This window comes from Callithrix jacchus, chromosome 8 (assembly GCF_049354715.1).
Source record: "Callithrix jacchus isolate 240 chromosome 8, calJac240_pri, whole genome shotgun sequence".
Classification (NCBI taxonomy): Eukaryota; Metazoa; Chordata; class Mammalia; order Primates; family Cebidae; genus Callithrix; species Callithrix jacchus.
This window is the reverse complement of record NC_133509.1, coordinates 101,637,068-101,657,772: the sequence shown is the minus strand read 5'-3', so window position 1 is coordinate 101,657,772 and position 20,705 is coordinate 101,637,068. Positions and strand designations below refer to the sequence as shown.

At 36.0% G+C, this 20,705-nt stretch overlaps 1 protein-coding gene across 50 annotated transcripts in view; it reads right to left on the bottom strand.

Annotated features, from left to right (window-relative positions):
- The window catches only part of GPHN (gephyrin), a 689,342-nt gene that overhangs the window by 492,304 nt on the left and 176,333 nt on the right, over nt 1–20,705 (bottom strand). For 3 of the 50 annotated variants that reach the window (XM_078335184.1, XM_078335183.1, XM_078335197.1), the window contains one exon: nt 11,156–11,232. The exons of the other annotated variants lie outside the window; for them this stretch is intronic. The gene's annotated coding sequence lies outside the window, so the exon portion shown is untranslated. The remainder of the gene's footprint in view (nt 1–11,155; nt 11,233–20,705) is intronic. 50 annotated transcript variants of the gene reach the window in all.

Sequence of the window (20,705 nt, the reverse complement as noted above, 5' to 3'; positions counted from 1 at the left end):
ATGGTAGTTTGATGGTAATAGCATTGAATTTATAAATTATGCAGTATGGCCATTTTCACAATATTGATTATTTCTATCCATGAGCATGGAATGTTTTTCCATTTCTTTGAATCTTCTCTTATTTCCTTGAGCAGTGGTTTCTAGCTCTCCTTGAAGAGGCCCTTCACTTCCCTTTTTAGCTGTATTCCTAGGTATTTTATTCTCTTTGTAGTGATTATGAATGGGAGTTCATTCATGATTTGGTTCCCTGCTTGTATATTGACAGTATATAAAAATGCTTGTATCCTGAGACTTTGCTGAAGTTGCTTATCAGTTTAAGGAGTTTTGGGGAATGAAATGATGGGGTTTTCTAAACACAAAATCATGTTGCCTGCAAACAGAGACAATCTGACTTCCTCTCTTCCTATTTGTATACCTTTTATTTCTTTCTCTTGCCTGATTGCCCTGGCCAGAACTTCCAATACTATGTTGAATAGAACTGGTGAGAGAAGGCATCCTTGTCTTGTACCAGTTTTCAAAGGGAATGCTTCCAGCTTTTGCCCTTTCAGTATGATATTGGCTGTGGGTTTGTCATAAAGAGCTCTTATTGTTTTGAGATATGTTCCATGAATACCTAGTTTATTAAGAGTTTTTAAGATGAGATGTTAAATTTCATCAAAGGCCTTTTCTGCATCTATCCAGATAATCATGTCATTTGTCTTTGGTTTTGTTTATGTGCTGGATTATGTTTATTGCTTTGGGTATGTTGAACCAGCCTTACATCCCAGGGATGAAGCCTACTTGATCATGATGGATAAGTTTTGGCATGTGTTGCTGGATTTGGTTTACCAGTATTTTATTAAGGATTTATGCATCAATGTTCAACAGGGATATTGGTCTCAAGTTTTCTTTTTATGTTGTGTCTCTTCCTGGTTTTCATATCAGGATGATACTGGCTTCACAAAATGAGTAGGTAGAAGTCTCTCCTTTTTCAACTGTTTCGAATAGTTTCAGGAGGAATGGTACCAGCACCTCTTTGTACTTCTGGTAGAATCTGGCTGTGAATCCATCTGGTCCTGGGCTTTTTTTGGTTGGTAGGCTACTAATAACTGCCTCAATTTCAGAACTTATTATTGGTCTATTCAGGGATTCAACTGCTTCCTGGTTTAGTATTGGGATGATGTATGTGTCCAGGAATTCATCAATTTCTTCTAGATTTTCTATTTTATTTGCATAGAGGTGTTTATAGTATTCTCTTTATACTGGTTTCTATTCATGGTGGGTCCACAGTGATATCCCCTTTATCATTTTTTTATTGCATCTATTCAATTCTTTTCTCTTTTCTTCTTTATTAGTCTAGCTAGCAGTCTATCTATTTTGTTAATTTTTTCAAAAAACCAGCTCTTGGATTCATTGATTTTTTTGGAGTGTCTCCATCTCCTTCAATTCTGCTCTGATCTCAGTTATTTCTTGTTTTCTGCCAGCTTTTGAAATAGTCTGTTCTTGCCTCTCTAGCTTTTTTGTGATGTTAGGGTGTCGATTTGAGACCTTTCTAGCTTTCTGATGTGGGCATTTTGTGCTATAAGTTTCTCTCTTAACACTGTTCTAGCTGTGTACCAGAGATCTGGTATGTTGTTTCTTCACTCTCCTTGGATTCAAAGAACATCTTGAATTCTACCTTAATTTCATTATTTACCCAGGAGTCATTCTGAACCAGGTTGTTCAATATCCATGTAATTGTGTGGTTTTGAGTGAGTTTCTTAATCCTGAGTTCTAAAGTGACTGCAAGGTAGTATGAGAGACTGTTATGATTTTAGTTCTTTTGCATTTGCTGAGGATGTTTTACTCACAATTATGTGGTTGATTTTAGAATAAGTGCCATATGTCACCAAGACAAATGTATATTTTGTTGATTTGGGGTGGAGAGTTCTGTAGAAATCTATTACGTTCACTTGATTCAGAGCTGAGTTCAAGTCCTGAATACTCTTGTTAATTTTCTCTCTTGTTCATCTAATATTGACAGTGGGATGTTAAAATATCTCACTATTATTGTGTGGGAGTCTACGTCTCTTTAGGTCTCTAAGAACTTGTTTTATGAATATGGGTACACCTGTATTGGGTACATATAGATTTAGAATAGATAGTTCTTCTTGCTGAATTAGTCCCTTTACCATTATGTAATGACCTTCTTTGTCTTTTTTTGATCTTTGTTGTTTTAAAGTCTGTTTTGTCAGAGACTTGGATTGCAACCCTTGTTTATCTTTGCTTTTCATTTGCTTGGTAAATTTTCCTCCATCCCTTTATTTTGAGCCTATGTGTGTCTTTACACGTGAGATGGGTCTACTGAATACAGCACACCAATGGGTCTTGACTCTTTATCTAATTTGTGTTTTTAATTGGGGCATTTGGGCCATTTACATTTAAGGTCAGTATTATTATGTATAAATTTGATCCTGTCATCATGATGCTATCTGGTTATTTTGCACACTAGTTGAGGCAGTTTCTTCATAGTGTCATTGGTCTTTATATTTTGGTGTGTTTTTGCAGTGGCTGGTAACAGTTTTTCCTTTCCATATTTAGTGCTTCTTTTAGGAGCTCTTGCAAGGCAGGCCTGGTGGTAACGAAATCCCTCAGTATTTGCTTGTCTGGAAAAGATTTCATTTCTCCTGTGCTTCTGAAGCTCAGTTTGGCTGGATATGAAATCTGGGTTTAAAATTCTTTTCTTTAAGAATGTTGGGGCTGGGCATGGTGTCTCACGCCTGTAATCCCGGCACTTTGGGAGGCCGAGGAAGGCGGATCATGAGGATGAAGACCATCCTGGCCAACATGGTGAAACCCCATCTCTACTAAAAATACAAAAATTAGCTGGGCATGTGGCATGCGCCTGTAGTCTTAGCTACTCGGGAGGCTGAGGCAGGAGAATTGCTTGAAACCGGGAGGTGAAGGTTGTAGTGACCCGAGATCCTGCCACTGCACTCCAGCCTGGTGCCTGGTGACAGAATGAGACTCTGTCTCAAAAAAAAAAAAAAAAAAAAAAAAAAGAATGTTAAATATTGGCCCCCAATCTCTTCTGGCTTATAGAGTTTCTGCTGAGAGTTACGTTATTAGTCTGATGGGCTTCCCTTTGTAGATGGCCTGGTCTTTCTCTCTGGCGGCCCTTACATTTTTTTCCTTCATTTTGTTCTTGGAGAATCTGATGATTTTGTGTCTTTGGGTTGATCTTTTTGTGAAGTATCTTAGTGGTGTTCTCTGTATTTCCTGAATTTGCATGTTGGCCTGGCTTGCTAGGTTGGGGATGTTCTCCTTGATATTATCTTGAAGTGTGTTTGCCAGCTTGTCTGGGCTGCCTGTATTCCCCAGCACTACCAGGAGGAAAGGCTAAGCCTGCTGGTCCATAGAGATGGCAGCCACCCCTTCCCCTAGGGTTCAAGCCCAGGGAGATTTGGTTTTTGTCCCTGAGCTTTTGGCTGGAGTTTTTGGAGTTCTTGCTGGGAAACCTGACCCAGTGAGGAAGGATGAGTCACATCAGGCCTGAAGAGGGATTCTGGCTGCAGTCTGCCACGGCTGGGGTATATCGGACTGTGGAGTACAGGTCTTGGGACCACGCCATTCAGCAGCCCTAGCTCCAGCAGGGGAAAAATGAGGCCTGGAGCTACAGAGATGGATGTTACCCTTCCCCTAACAGGGAGCTTAGCATGCTAGGCAGTTGTGAGTCACAGTGCTGGCTGCTGCCCCTACCCCAAAAAGCTCAAATGGCTTAGACAGTAGGCAGCTGCAGCTGTGGTGCTAGTCCCCTGCCCTGCCCCCTGTCTTCCCCCCCTCCCCCCACAGAGCTCCATAAGCTTAAGCAGATTCCAGCTGAGGGGCTACTGAGAATCTGCATGGCTCCACATTAGGCCCTTGTAGTGTGAGTTCAAGTATGTGATCTTCTGATCCATGGGTGGCACAGTTCCATGGAAAAAGCATGGTTTCCCTGCTGGTTAGCAAGCTTACTGCATTCCTTGGCTGGGGGGTGGGGGTTCCCCTGCCCCATGTGGCTCTCAAGTGGGCTGTGACATCACACTGCTTTTCCTTCCTTTCTATGGATCACACCAGCCACCTAGTTATTTCTGATTAGAGAACCTGGATAACTTGGTTGCTAGTGAAGGTTTCATAAACTTATTATGGTTCTTTTCAATGGGAGCCTCCAATTGCCACTGTTTCTAGTCACCATCGTGGCCATACCCAAATTTACACTTATGTGTCAATTATACATAAACAAGATGCTATGCAGGTATTAAAAAGTGATGTCTGTTTACGCAAATAAGAAAAATATTTGAGATACTGTAAATAAGGAAAGATGCACAACAGTATACATTTGTATAAGATGTATTTTTATTCAAATGTGTAATATAAACATATTAAACTTACATGTGTATGTAATAAATGCATATATACAGAGGTTGCTTTTAGGAAGGAAAACTGAATGGCAGGGCACGGCAAGCATAGGGTTTCCTTCTTTCACCTGTACCCTTTGGTAGCTTCATAAGCAAATTTCAAATACCTTTGATATAACTGAAATAGAAATATTTGAAAAATAATAAAGATCTTTAATTGGGTGTATTTTCTATTCTAGAATGAATAATAAATGCAATCTGTTCTAGAATGAATAATAAACGCAAAGACAACAGCAGAAGTGCTCATTTAGAGAAGTAAAAACCTTCAGACCAGCAAGAATCCATGAGTTGTCCCAGACCAATAATTTACTAAGTAAAAATATACAAATTTAAATCAGATCATAAGGGAGAAGTAAATTCAAAACAGTAATAGCCAACATGCCTACATGTATTACTGTTAGATGTTCCCTCTAAATCTAAATCACAAATCTATTTCTTTCATAGAATTTTAACAGTAAAATTATGTTACTTCTCTCACAAAGTTTGGAAATTCCAGTATTTGTGGCAAAAATAAAATATTAGTTAAATTTCTAGTAGCTAAGTGTCTCTCTCTTTGAAAATGTATAGTCTCACCTCATTCTCTCACCTCCTCCCCTAAAAACAAATAGGGTTTTGTGTGATTGTCCATTTTACTGATACCAATTTTTCTTTGAATATCCTCTATAGAAATAGAAAATGTTTAACACTGTAGCTGCGGAAATTTTTCTGCAAGTAGATTTTCTACATTTTTATCATTTTAAAGAGCCTGCATAAGACATACAATTTTAATTTTTTTCAAAAAAGAAAAGTTCCTATATGTAATTGCTCTCTTTTTAGAATCTCTTAAATAAAGATTAATTTTAAAAAATAGTAGTTAGTTGTAAGAAAACATAAAGGTTCTTATGAAGTTGTTTTTTACAATTTTAAACAACATTCAGCATAGCTTATTATTTAATTTCATATTTAGTTTTTGTTGCTTTGTTTCTGTAAACAACCAGATTGTAAAAACAAATCATAACAAACACAGCCACAGTTTACTTCTGTCTGGCATAGATGTTTCTTTTGCTCCTATTATCTTAGCCTTTCCCTCTCTAATTCCATCATTTATGCAGATAGTATAAAAATAGCAAATAGTGAGAGGGGAGGTTAAAGAGCCAGGAAGTAATCGGATCATTATTGGTCTTGCATGCTCTATTAAAAAGCTGGATTTTATTCTAAAACAGAATACTTTAAAATATCAGACATTTTCTTCTACACTCCTAAAATTATTCAACAGCAACGTCTTTTAACAACTCTAATGAACTATCTACTCAAAAGACATAATGAAAAGCTTATGAAATTAACATTGAGTCGCTCTTTTTAGCATTCCATGATTAAATAATCCAGCAATCCTATTTAATATAGTGTCATCACTTATTATTTTTAAATTATTTTCTTTAAACACTGTGAAGTGAGCAGAATAGTATCAGTATGTTCATTTAACAATCGAGAAAATTAAGATTCTGAAAGGTCAAATAACTTAGTTATCATGCTACACTGCTTGGTCCACTTACTGTCCATATTCCTGTTCTCTCTCCCTCTTTTTCTTCCTCTTTCTTCCTCTCCTTCTCTCCTTTTTTTACTTTTCAACATCCTAGTTCCTCACCTCTACTCAATACATTCCTCTGAACACCTGATTCCTTGTGATTCTCCCGTCCCACTGAAACCTCCAATCCATTAAAAAAAAAAAAAAAAAAAAAAAAACAAGAAAAAAAAATGTAAAACCTGCATATATGGAGGGCCAACGTTCTGTATATATGCAAGTTCTCCAGAGCTGAATGAAGGCCTGAGTATATGCAGATTTTGGTATATGCAGGGTATATCCCCAACATATATACCAAAGGATGACAGTATTTCTGGCTTTAAGCAACATATCAAACGACTTAACTCTGCTGCCGTACGGTGAAATCACCCATAGTTAATACATAGGTGACTGAATAAGACTGTGTTCTAATAAAATGTTAATTTTCATGTATCATTATCTTTTCAAGGATAAAAATATATCTTTTAAAACAGCAGTTTTATTGAGTAAACATAAACACTGGATTTTTCTGATTCAGAATAAAATTTGAATAATCAGTTCCATGTATCTGCTACTTTTAAAAGAATATGACATTAGTAACAAGAGTTTACATTCACTGAATGTATAGCTCAATTTTCTCCAAAAAATATTACATCCCCTTTTTATCTATGAATTCTGCAATTTCACAGAGATTTCAAGTTATCTACAAAATAGTGACAGAGCAGAACCAAATCAGAAGTCAAATCTCATTCAGTAAGTATTCAACCTTTTTTTCCATTTTGAAATGCTCAAGAATGATTCTGTTTAAAGACTACCATTAGCAAAATTCATGATATCCCTTTTCAAAATGTATTTTTAAAGTTGTGATGAAATTTCAGGCTAGATCCATATATTTTCTATATAATGTACTGTTATTTAAATAACTATTAGTGATGATACTTGAAATTATTCATTTAATAAATATTTATTTCACAGTTTCCAAAGGTGCTTTGGAATTAGTCATGTTATTAAATTTTATAAGATGAAAATATTATTTATAAAACCTGGTAGTAGGCTGGGTACGGTGGCTCACTCCTATAATCCCAGCACTTTGTAAGGCTGAGGCAGGAGGATCTCTTCAGCCCAGAAGTTCCAGACCAACCTGGGCAATGTGGAGAGATGCTTTCTCTACAATAAATGATAATTTTTTAAAGTAGCCAGGTGTAGTCCCAGATGTAGTCCTGGAGGTGGCGGGTGGAGGGACTACACAGCATCTTTAAAAAGTAAGAAATTTAACCCATTTAGTAGTAAAGCTTAAAGTCTCAAAGCTGTGATCTGTGAATCCCTGAGGCTCTGAGACCCTTCAGGGGACCACAAGATTGGGGCACTTCATCACAGTCTAACAAGGGTGAAAATCCAGGCACCCCACTTGACCTTTGTTGACATGGGTTGGTGTAGGACCACAATTTTTCTGCAGTGTTTGGCAGGAATAGGGTGGTTATGGTGTAAGTTTTCTGACTTGCTATGCTTTCTACACCCATTGCCTAAACAGAGAACAATTTTGTTGAGGCTATTTATTTATTTATTGGTTAGTGCTTTTTGATATTTCTAGGTTGTCAGCTGCTTAACCTCCAAGTATAAAATATACGAGATGCACACACACAAAAACAAGAACACACCACCACATTATTTATTAGGATTTCAGTTGTACTTAGCATGAGAAATAGAGAGAAGTATATTTACTTCATCTTTCCAAAACTGGAAGACTCTAGACTAATGGATATTAAATTTTAAAAAAACCTTTACATTTTTAGATTAGTTTTAGGTTTATAGCAAAATTGGGCAGAAAAGATAATTTCCCATATATCCCTTATATCTGCAATATGCATAGCTTCTCCCATTATCAACACACCCCAACCAAGTGGGCCATTTGTTACCATTGATGATCCTCCATTGACACATCATTATCACCCAAAGTCCACAGCTTAAATTAAAGTTCACTTTCAGTGTTGTATATTCTATGGGTTTAGACAATGTATCATAACACGATTCCTTCATTACGGTATAATTCACAGCAGTTTTACTGCCCTAAAACACCTCTGTGCTCTGCCTGTTCATCCCTTCCTTCTCTCTAACCTCTCACAAGCACTGATTCTTTTACTATCTCCATAGTTTTGCCCTTTCCAGAATGTCATATAGTTGGATAATTACAATGTGCAGCCTTTACAGATTGGCTTCTTTGATGTAGTAATAGGCATTTAAGTTTCCTCCTTATCTTCTCATGGTTTGATAGCTCATTTCTTTTTGATACTGAATAATATTCCATTATACGGATGTACCACAGTTCACTTATCCATTCACCCACTGAAGGTTATCTTTGTATATTTTATCTTAAAAATATACAAGAACTCCTAAAACTCCTAAAACTTGGTTGCTTCCAAGTTTTGGCATCTATTAATAAAGTTTCTATAAAAATCTATGCAGAGATTTATTTGTGTGGTTATACACTTTCAAATCCTTTGGATAAATACCAAGGGGCATAATTGCTGGAATACAAATTAAGAAATCACTGAACCGTTCTCCAAAGTGGTTATGCCATCTTGCATTCCCACCAGCAATTAACGAGAATTCCTTGCTCCACATCCTCAACAGCACTTGGTGTTGTTAGTATTCCAGATTTTGACCATTCTAATAGATATGTAGTAATATTTCGCTGTTGCTTTAATTTGCATTTCCCTGATGATATAAAATGTAGAACATCTTTTCATATACTTATTTGACATCTGTATATCTTCTTTGGTGAGGTGTTTGCTAAGGTCTTTGGTCCATTTTTCAATAGCTCTGTGTGTATGTGTGTGTGTGTGTGTGCGCGCGCGTGTGTGTACGTGTTTAAGACAGAGTCTCACTCTGCTGCCAAGGCTGGAGTGCAGTGGCGGGATCTTGGCTTATTGCAACCTACGCCTCCTGGGTTTAAGGGATTCTTCTGCCTCAGCCTCCCGAGTAGCTGGAATTACACTCACACACCACCCTGCCTGGCTAAGTTCTGTATTTTTGGTAGAGACAGGGTTTCACCATGTTGATCAGGCTGGTCACTAACTCCTGACATTAAGTGATCCACTGCCTGGACCTCCCAAAGTGCTGGGATTACAGGCATGAACCACTGCACGCCTGGCTTAGGGTTGTTCATTTTCTTATTGTTGAGTTTTAGGAGTTCCTGTATATTTTTAAATAATGGTAAATTATCAGAAGTATCTTTTGAAAATATTTTCTCCCAGTCTGTGGCTTGTGTTTTCATTCCATGGCATTGTATTTGGCAGAGCAAAGTTTTTAATGAAGTCCAGTTTACCATTATTTTCTTTTGTGGATTTTACCTTTGGAACTAGATCACTGCCATACCCTACGTTACCTGGGCTTTCTCTTATATTACTGTCTGGCGGTTTTTATAGTTTTATGTTTTATATTTATTCTTTTGATCCACTTTGAATTAATTTTTTTAAGGGTGTAAGGTCTGTGTCCAGATTCAATTTTTAGCATGTGGATGTCCAGGCGTTCCAGCACTATTTGTTAAAAAGACTATCTTTGCTACACTGCCCGATCACCATAGCTTTATAATAAATGTTGAAGTTGTATAGTGTCAAGTTCTCCAACTTTTTTCTTATCCTTCAATATTGTATTGGCTATTCTGGTAGACCAATAGAATTTAACTTAACAGAGTATTAAGAAAATATCCTTAATATGGCTTTGAATTCCACATTGTTACTTATTATGATGATTAATTTTGGTATCATCTTGACTGGTGTAAGGATTATCTAGAGAATTGGTAAAGCACTATTTCTGTATATACTTGTGAGAGTGTTTCCAAAGGAGATTCACAATTGAGTCCGCAGGCTGAGTAAGTAAGATCTGCCCTCAATGTGAACAGACCCACCTAATTATCAGGGGACCCAAATGGAGCAAATAGGTTATTTCCTCTCTCACTCTCCTGGAGCTGGGATATATATTTCTCTTGTCCTAAGACATCAGAATTCCAGCTTGCAGATGGCAAGTCAGGAAAGTCCTCAGCCTCCATAACTGCATGAGTAAATTCTTTTAATAAATCCCCTCTGTATGTATGTATGTATGTATGTATGTACATGTGTGTATGTTTGTATGTATCTATCTATTTTTTTATCAATCAATCAGCCATTGGTTCTGTTTCCTGGAGAACTCTGACTACTACACTTACCTTTAAGAAACTATCATTATTGTCCAGTTTGGGAAAAATAGCAAAAAAAATAATATCTATATTTATTAGAAAAGGTTATTAAAATACTCCATCTTTTTTAATTACATAATTGTTTCAAACACAATTTTCCTCACAAATTTCAACAAAAATATATTACAACAGATTAAATGTAGAAACCAGTAATTGACAACTTAGCTGTCTTTTATTAAGCCAGAGATTATAGAGATTTACAAAATAAAAATAATTGTTAATATTTTGACTATTTGGGGGGTTTTGAAATATACAGCTATTTTTCATTATATTATTTATTTTACTATGTAACAGCTTTATTTATTTTGTATGTGAGTTAAATAATTTTATTCTTTAAGATAGTAAGTATCAATCGATGTAACCCACATAAACAGAAGTTCTCTGGCATGCTTATAATTTTTTAAAGTGAAATAAAGCTATGAAATCATAATGGAGATTTACTAGCTAGTATGAATAAACATAAGAAATATGACACTATCATTCAAACAAGTGTTCTATATTAGCTTCAATTCAGGGTTACTTCCTTGGTAATAGTTTCATTCCAAATATTGTAAAGATTTCATTGTATTCCATAGCAACAATACAAGCCCTTCAATTCAAGCAATCTAATATGATGTTATTATCCTTTAGTGCTGACAGAGACCAAAATGTCATATAGTTTATAAGCACCAACGCACATATAAAAATGGTAATTAGAAATAGCAAACCCTACAGAAAACTGTTAAATAAGAAAAAAAGGTAGACATCTGTGTTTTCTAGTTGCTTTCTGTGTTCTCTCTCCAGGATATATAGAAGAGACAGGATAATTTAGGGTTTATTAGAGAGATGCAGGTTGGAGTCCCAGGTCTACTACTAAATAATCTATAGACAGTATATCCGCAGATATGGAACTTCTCTGAATTTCAAATTACTCAGTATGTCTAATAGAATTATGAAACATTACATTAAAAACTAGGCATAAAGTACCTGTTTAGTTTCTAGCAGGCAGTCGATAAATATTAATACCTCATCATACTCCTCACTCCTTCCATGTAAACTCACACCTGATAATCAGAGCACATGACAATGAAGTGTGTCAGAAAACAGTGAATAAAAGTTGCATGTCTTACAGTCCTAAGGTAAGTAACAGAAAGGACCCAGGACTAAAAGAAGGTTAGCAGGTAAAATAAAGATATATTCAAACCTCTTTCTTTGGGAGTTAACTTTGTATATTAGTAACTCAACTATTTGCATCTGTAAACCCTTCAGAAAATCAAAGGAAAACTATGGACTTTCTCCCCAGAAAAACAAACATTTGCTCACAAATATGATTTACATAAAAATTCAGGAGTTTTATGGACAATTCTGAATTTCATTTTATTGTAAAACATAGAAAAAGAAACACTGCTATCTCGCTTTTATTATATCTTCTTTGGCTTAAGGCTGCTAACCAAGGTATTGGACAGTTTTGCTAATGTTTGTTTAGTTTTGTTTTCTGCAGACCCTATATCTTAATTTTGGCTTCCATTCTATGTCACTCAGGGAAAGTTCTGAAAATTTCCCAGGGTACACTATCTTGAACAGAATACTGATAAATTATTTAGCTTGCTTTGTAGTCTATCCTCTATATCTGATTCTCTGCAACATTTTTCTGTAAATGACTGGATAGTAAACCTGATCTTTGTTACAACTGATCAACTCTGCTATTATAATTCAAAAGCATCCATGAATAGTAGGTAAATATTATGCATGGCTGTGTTCCCTAATAAAACTATTTATAGTCACTGAAATATAAGTGCAGCATAGTGGTACAATGATGGCTCAATGTGGTCTCAACCTCTGGGCTCAGGCAATCCTCCCACCTTAGGCTTCCAGTGTAGCTGGGACCACAGACATGTATTACCATGACTGGCTGTTAAAAGAAAAAAAAAAAAAGCCGGGTGTGTTGGCTCATGCCTGTAATCCTAGCCCTTTGGGAGGCTGAGGCGAGTAGATCACAAGGTAGGAGGTCAAGACCATCCTGGCCAACATGGTGAAACTCTGCTTCCACTAAAAATACAAAAATTAGCTGGGTATAGTGGTAGTCCCAGCTACTCAGGAGGCTGAGGCAGGAAAATTGCTTGAACCCGGGAGATGGAGGTTGCAGTGAGCCAAGTGCCACTGCACTCCAGCCTGGTGACAGAGTAAGACTCCATCTCAAAATAAAAACTTGTAGAGACAGTTTCTCACTATGTTGTCTAGGCTGGTCTCGAATTACTGGGCTCAACTGATACTCCCACCTCAGCCTCCCAAAGTGCTGGAATTGACAGGTGTGAGTCACTCCACCCAGACTATATTTAATTTTAAATGAGCTTTAGGCCTTCAACATTAAACAAAACAAAAATCTTTGAGTTTTCACTGAAATAAGTGAGTGGATCAGCATACAGGAGTTTGAGTAATACAGACCCAAGTTTACTGCTTTGTCACTCATTACAGTCAAATGTCACTGAACCACAGGGATACATTCTGAGAAATGCATTCTTAGGTGATTTCATCCTTATGTGACCTTCGTAGAATATACTTACACAACCCAGGGAGTGAGACCGTGTCTCAAAACAAGAATAAAAACAAAAATCAATTAAAAAGAAACCAAGATGATCATTATGTAATGAAAAAGAGAGTAATTCAGTAAAGGAGATAAAAATTGTAAATATAATATGCAGCCAACATTGCAGTACCCAGATATATGAAAGCAAATATTAGATCTAAAAGGAAAGGAAAATTCTGATACAATAATAGATGGGGACTTCAACACTCCACTCTCAGCATGTGACAGATCATCTAGATAGACAATCTAAAAAGCAACACTGAATTTAAACTGCTCTTCAGACCAAATAAACCTAAATGCAATTTAGGTTTGAAGCAAATATCACCCAATTGCTGTAGAATACAGATACTTTTCATCAGCACATGAAATATTCTCCAGAACAGACTACATGTTAGGTCAGAAAAAAGGCTCTATAAATTTAAAAGAACTAAAGTCATATTAAATAACTTTTCTAATCAAAATGAAATAAAACTAGAAATCAACAAAAGAAATTGATGAAACTGCAAAACTGAAGAACATGCTCCCCAATGAACATGGGTCAAAAAGAACAAGAAAATCAAGAACAAACCATAACAATTGATAGAAAAAAATAAATAATATCATAGCTGAAATAAACAAAATTGAGAAAAGAAACAACTTATCAAAAAAATCTCAAAAAGCTGGTTTTATGAAAAGATAAATAAAATTGCCCAACTAATAGACCAACAAAGACAAAAAGAGAAAAGACCCAAAAAAATAAAATCAGAAATGAAAAATTACACAAAAAGGTGACACCACATAAATAAAAATCATTAAAGACTACTATGAACAACTATACACCAACAAATTAGAAAACCTAGCAGAAATGGATAAACTTCTGGACACAAACAATCTACTACAACTGAGTCAAGAAGAAATGAAAAACCACAACATACCAACTGAAAAGTAACATGATTAAATTTGTAATTTTAAAAAAGCCCAAGACTCTATGGCTTCACTACTGAATTCTGTCAAATATTTAAAGCAGAATTAAAATCAATCTTTCTAAAACTCTTCCAGAAAATTGAGAAGGAGGCAATTCTTCAAAACTCATTCTGTGAGGCCAGCATTATCCTGACACCAAAACTAGACCCAGGACTTGGTAACAACAGAAAAACTATGAACCAACATCCCTAATGAACATAGAAGCAAAAATTGTCAACAAAATACTAGCAAACAGAATCCAGAAGCATATTAAAAAGATAATTCACCATCATCAAGTAGGACTTAACCCAGGCATAAATGGGTAAGATAAATGGGATGGTTTAGGATATGCAAATCAACAAATATGACACACCACATCAATAAAATCAAAGACAAAAATCATATGATCAATTCAATAAACACAGAAAAAACATGTAATAAAATTCAACATTCCTTCATGATTAAAAACTCTCACCAAGTTAGATATAGAAGGAATGTACTTCAACACAATAAAGGCCATGTATAGCAAACCCACAGCCAACATCATACTGACTGAGGAAAAGTTAAAAGCTTTTCCTCTAAGACCTGGAACAAAAGAAAGATGCTCACTTTCACTCAACACAGTACTGGATGTACCAGTCATAGCAATTAGACAAGAGAAAGAATTAAAGGACATCTGAATTGGAAACGACTAGCCAAATTTGTTCCTGTTCACCTCCCATGTTGTAGATGACATAGAAGAAACACTAAAGACTCACCTCAAAAACTCTTAGAACTGATAAACTTCAGTACTTTTGAAGAAAAATCAATATATTTCTAAACATCAGCAATAAACTAGTGGAAAAAGAAACTGAAAAAGCAATTCTTTTTGTAACAGCTACATACAAAAATAAAACTCAGTTGGACCCCTGAACAATACAGGCTTGAACTGCATGGGTCTACTTAGATGCATGCAGACTTTTTTCAATAAATGTTACACTGAGTGTGCCTGCCTCTCCTACCTCCCTTAAAATTCCTCTGCCTCTGCCACTCCTGAGACAGCAAAACCAATTCCTCTTACTCTTCTTCCTCCTCCTCATCAGCCAATTCAATGTGAAGATGAAAAGGATAAAGACCTATGTGTTGATCTACTTTGACTTAGTAAATAGTATTTTTTCTTAATTTTGTTATTAATTTTTCTAATAAAACTTTCTTTTCTTTAGCTTATTTTATTTCAAGAATACAGTATTTAATAAATATGTAAAATAATGTGTTAGTCAACAGTTTATGCCATTGCTAAGGCTTCCAGTCAACAATAGCTTATTAGTTAGTAATTAAGTTTTCAGCAAATCAAAAGTTACACATAAATTTTCAGTTGCATGCAGGAGCAACACACCACTTATACAGTTCAAAGATCAACTGTACCTAGCAGTAAATTTAACCAAGAGGGTGAAGGATCTCTATACAGAAAACTAAAAAACCTGATCAAATAAATTGAAGAGGACACAAACAAATAGAAACACATCCTATGTTCATAAATTGAAAGAAACAGTATTGTAAAAATGAACATGCTTCCAAAAGTGATCTATAGATTCAATATAATCTCTATCAAAATATCAATGACATTCTTCACAAAAACAGAAAAAATAATCCTAAAATTGGTATAAAACCATAAAAGACACTGAATAGCCAAACCAATCCTGAGCAAAAAGAACAAAGTTGGAAGCATCATACTTTAAAATATACTACAAAGCTGTAGTAAATAAAGCAGCATGTTACTGACATAAAAACAGACAAATGGAACAGAATAGAAAACCCATAAATAAACCAGTCTATTCACAGCCACTGATTTTTGATAAAAGTACCAAGAACATTCACTAGGGAAGGGACAGTCTCTTCTCTAAATGGTGATGGATATTCATATGCAGAAAACTGAAATTAGACCCCCTGTCTATCACCATATATAAAAATCAACTAAAAATGGCTTAAAGACTTGCACATAAGACCAAAACTACAAAACTAGTAAAACAGAACATAGAGGAAATGCTTCAGACATTGGTGTGGGAAAAGACTTTATGAAGAAGGCCTCAAAATTATATGTAACAAAAGCTTGTGCACAGCAAAGGAAATAATCAACAAGAGTAAACAGACAACCTACAAAATGGGAGAAAATATTCTAAACGATTCATTTGTCAAGGGATGAATATAGAAAATATACAAGAAACTCAACAACTAAACAGCAAAAAGCAAGTAATCCAATTAAGAAATGATAAAATGAGTTGAAGATATCTCTCATAAGATGTATATGAAAAAAATATGAAACAAGTATATGAAAAATGCTCAACATCCCTAATCAACAGGGAAATGCAAATCAAAACCACAATGAGATATTATTCTCACCCTAACATGTTCTCACTCATAAGTGGGTGTTAAACAATGAGAACACATGGACACAAGGCGGGAAACATCACACTGCAGCCTGTTGGGGGTGGGGGGCAAAGGGAGAAACAGCAGGGGGTGGGAGGATTGGTGAGGGATAACATTAAGAGAAATACCTAATGTAGATGACGGGGGGAATGAATGCAGCAAACCACCATGGTATGTGTATACCTATGTAACAATACTGCATGATCTGTACATGTACCCCACAACTTAAAGTATAATTTTAAAAAAATGTAAAAAAAAAAAAAAAGACTGGCTCTTATCAAAAGGACAAAAAAAAAATGTTGGCGAGGATGTGCAGAAAGTGAACTCTTAAACACTGTTATTGGGATGTAAATTAGCATAGCCAGTATGGAACACATTATAGAGATTCCTCAAAAACCTACTATTTATTTCCTTTGGATATATACCCCACAGTGTGATTGCTGGATCGTGTAGACTACCACATGATCCAGTAATCACACTGTGGGGTATATATCCAAAGGAAAGGAAATCAATATGTTGAAGTGATATCTATACTCCCATGTTTATTGCAACACTATTCACAACAGCCAAGATATGGAATCAACCTAAGTGTCCATAAACAATTGAATGCATAAAGAAAATGTGGTATATATAAACCATGAAATATTAGTCATAAAAAAGAACAAAATTCTGTCAATAGCACAGCAACATGAATGACTTTGGAGGACATATGTTATGTGAAATAAGCTAGACACAGAGAGATAATTATTCCACATTCTCACTCATATATGGAAGTGAAAGAAGTTGATATCAAAGAAGTAGAGAATAGAATAGTGGTTACTAGAGGCAGGGAAGGGTAGGGGGCATAGAGGATAGCCAAATGTTGGTTAACAGATAAAAGATTACAGCGAGATAGGAAGAATAAGTTCTAATGTTTTACAGCACTGTATGGTGACTACAATTAAAAACCATGTATTGTATATTTTCAAATAGCTATAAAAGTGGACTTTAAATGTTCTCAACACAAAGAAACTATAAACGTTTTAGGTAGCAGATATGCTACCACTTTACCTTCCTCTGTTCCCTATCAAATTTATCCCTCTGCCTCACTTCACTGTAATTCACCTTAGTACATTTGTCAATAAATTTGGGTTATTTAATACACTGTACACTTTTCAGTATTTATTTAATCTGTCTAAACTATTTAAATATCGCCCCTATTTAAATATCACCCCATACCTGACAAATGTGCACAACTATTATGTATTAGTTAAAAACAACAACAACAACAACAACAACAACAACAACAACAAATTTAGTTAAAAGGAGAGGGGATTAGGACACAGAGATGTAACAGACATGTACATGCACAGACAGATGACTTTGTGAACTCACAGCAAGGAGGAGGTCATCTGCAAGCCAACAACAGAGGCCTAAAAAGAAAGCAAACCTGCTGATACTTTGATCTTAGACTTCTAGCCTCCAGAACTGTGAGAAAATACATTTCTGTTGTATAAACCACACAGTCTGTGGTATTTTGTTATGGCAGCACTATCAAACTAATGAACCCATAAACTACATAAACACAAAACTCTTAAGGCTATAAAATTTGCATTCCCACTTCAAATCAGAGATCTGAATTTTATATATTGATGAGAAAAATGGAATAACAGGAAGCTCTGGGTTAAACGCTTTCCTTTTTATTCTAGAAAACAAATGTTATTTAAAATGTCCTAGAAAAGCTTTGCTTTTCAATTTACAGCTGCTATGATGGACATACCCCCAAAATATCTCAATATTAGTTATTTGAATATTGATAATATTTTTCTTTTATTAAAAGAGAATTCTGGGGCCTTGGATATGTATTTTATATATTTTCTGGATAACAATAAAAATAATTTTGAATAACATTTGAAAAACAGGATTGCCTAAAAAGAAAAAATCCTGGATACTAAGATTTTGTTCAAAACTGATTTTTTTTTTTGAGACGGAGTCTTGCTCTAACGCCAGGCTGGAGTGCGGTGGTGCAATCTTGGCTCACTGCAACCTCCGCCTCCTGGGTTCAAGCGATTCTTCTGCCTTAGCCTCCCAAGTAGCTGGGATCACAGGCACGTGCCACCACGCCTGTCTATTTTTTGTATTTTTAGTGGAGATGGGGTTTCACCATGTTGGCCAGGATAGTCTCGATCTCTTGACCTTGTGATCCGCCCGCCTTGGTCTCCCAAGTGCAGGTGTGAGCCACTGCGTCTGGCAAAAGCTGAAAATTTTAAAGCACAGGGTCTTTAATTAAAAGGTCCTCTATTCCTTTCCAGAGACCTTTTTCAAAGATCGCAATATCAGTTTTGGAATGAAGAGATGAGAAAGTAGCTGGGTTTTTTTTTTGTTGTTGTTGTTATTTTGTTTTTGCTGCTTTATTTCAAAGTAATGTTCTATGAACCTCCATTCCAATGGAAAGAGATAGCTTAAAATTAACTTATCATGGAATCTGGGGAAAGTTTTCCTGAACAAGAGAGAGATGACATCTGTGAAATTATGCACTCTTATAAAGAGGTAATATAAAGTTCACAAAAATATTTTTTCCTAGAATAGTAAATAACAAGTCTAAGCCAAATATTTTAAAACCAGTATACTCCAGACCAAAATATATACTCAAAGAACTCAGTTCTAGTAAATACACTATTTGTATGCAATAACTACTGTGTAGAAGGTGGGACACTTTACCTTCCTCTGTTCCCTATCAAATTTATCCCTCTGCCTCACTTCACTGTACTTCACCTCAATACATTTATCTATAAATTTGGGTTATTTAATATACTGCACGCTTTTCAGTGTTTATTTAATCTGTCTAAACTATCTGCGACTAGTTGGTCATTTTCTCATTCCCACTATTATTTTTGTTTTGTTGAAATTATTTTTGTTTTGTTGAAAAATAACGTATATCGGAATTTATTAAGTATTAACTTACGCAATCACAAGGTCCCACAATAGGCCATCAGCAGGCTGAGGAGCAAGGAGAGCTGGTCTCAGTTCTAAAACTGAAGAAGTTGGAGTCCGATGTTCAAAGGCAGAAAGCAACCAACATGGGAGAAAGATGTAGCCTGGGAAGCTAGGCCAGTCTCTCTTTCCACATTTTTCTGCTTGATTATATTTTAGTCATGCTGGCAGCTGATTAGATTGTGCCCACCCAAATTAAGGGTGTATCAGCCTTTCCCAGTCCACTGACTCAAATGTTAATCTCCTTTAGCAACACCCTCACAGACACATCCAGAATCAATATTTTGTATCCTTCAATCCAATCAAATTGACACTCATATTAACCATCACAAGTTTACCCCTTGTCATCCTGAACCCACAGACATCTCCTGAGATCAGACATAATCTTTAAATAAAGATAACAATAAGGTTATAATTATGCCTAACATAAGACAACTGTCCTTGGTACAAACAGAAATACACCAATCCCCAACCCAAATACTATTACAGAAAGTTTAATACTTAAATGCCAATGTGAAGTCAATAAATCTTATGTCACATGATAAAGAAAATAAAATGAAGATATTTTCATAGTACAAGTGTATACAAGCACAAACATTTTTAACAAAAGGAGGAGAAAATACTCATGACAATTACAGAACTCAGTTCTATAGTTGATCACGTGGTCATGGCTGGTAATGATGACTACCTTTTTCTACTACCCATTCCCTTTGCCTTCAGCAAGCACCTCAGCAAGTCACATTTTTTTTTTACCTGATGGAGTGACCCAAACCTTCATTCCTGAAGGGTCTAGGTCATTGGTAATCCTGCCTGGATTGAGCTGTTGTAGTTTCCCATTGACCTGAATCACAGGGAACGGTAATACTGAGACACCCTAATGGATCTCCTGTATTCTGTGCATACTCTTTCTTACCTCTGTTGGTGGAGTAGTAGACTGATTACATCTTGACAGTCTGGGTGAATAACCCCAAACAACACCATAACTCCCTTCTTAGCCAGTTGACTTAAGGGTAGGAGGAACTCAAAGTGCCCAGGTGGCAATCTTAACTTCCAATTTAATAGAATAAGTGTTTTGTCTCCTGGTGGCAGTGTTCCTCCCCCTGGAACTGCGGGCCTCAGGCCCATAGAATGTAATTTCACAGGAACAGGAAGCAAAAATTTTGCTAATGGATCAATAGGTGTGATGGTGAGTGGTGCCATCCATGAATCCTGGCTATGGGAGAAACAGTACCATATACTGGACACTGACTCAGAGCGTACATGACTTTCTGGAGAACTTTGCCCCAGCCCTGCAGAGTATTATCACCTAATTGGCAATGTAATTGTGACTTCAAAAGGCCATTCCACTGTTTCTCAATCCAGCTGCTTCAGGATGATGGGGAACATAGTAAGCCCAGTGAATTCCATAAGCATGAGCCCACTGCTGCATTTCTTTAGCTGTAAAGTGAGTGCCTTGGTCAGAGACAATGCTGTGTGGAATACCACGATGGTGGATAAGGCATTCCGTGAGTCCACAGATGGTAGTTTTGGCAGAAGCATTGCATATCTTCAGAAACCCATATCCATATTAACCAGAAAGGACAAACCTCTGTGTTTTCCATGATGGGAGAGGTCCCATATAATCAACCT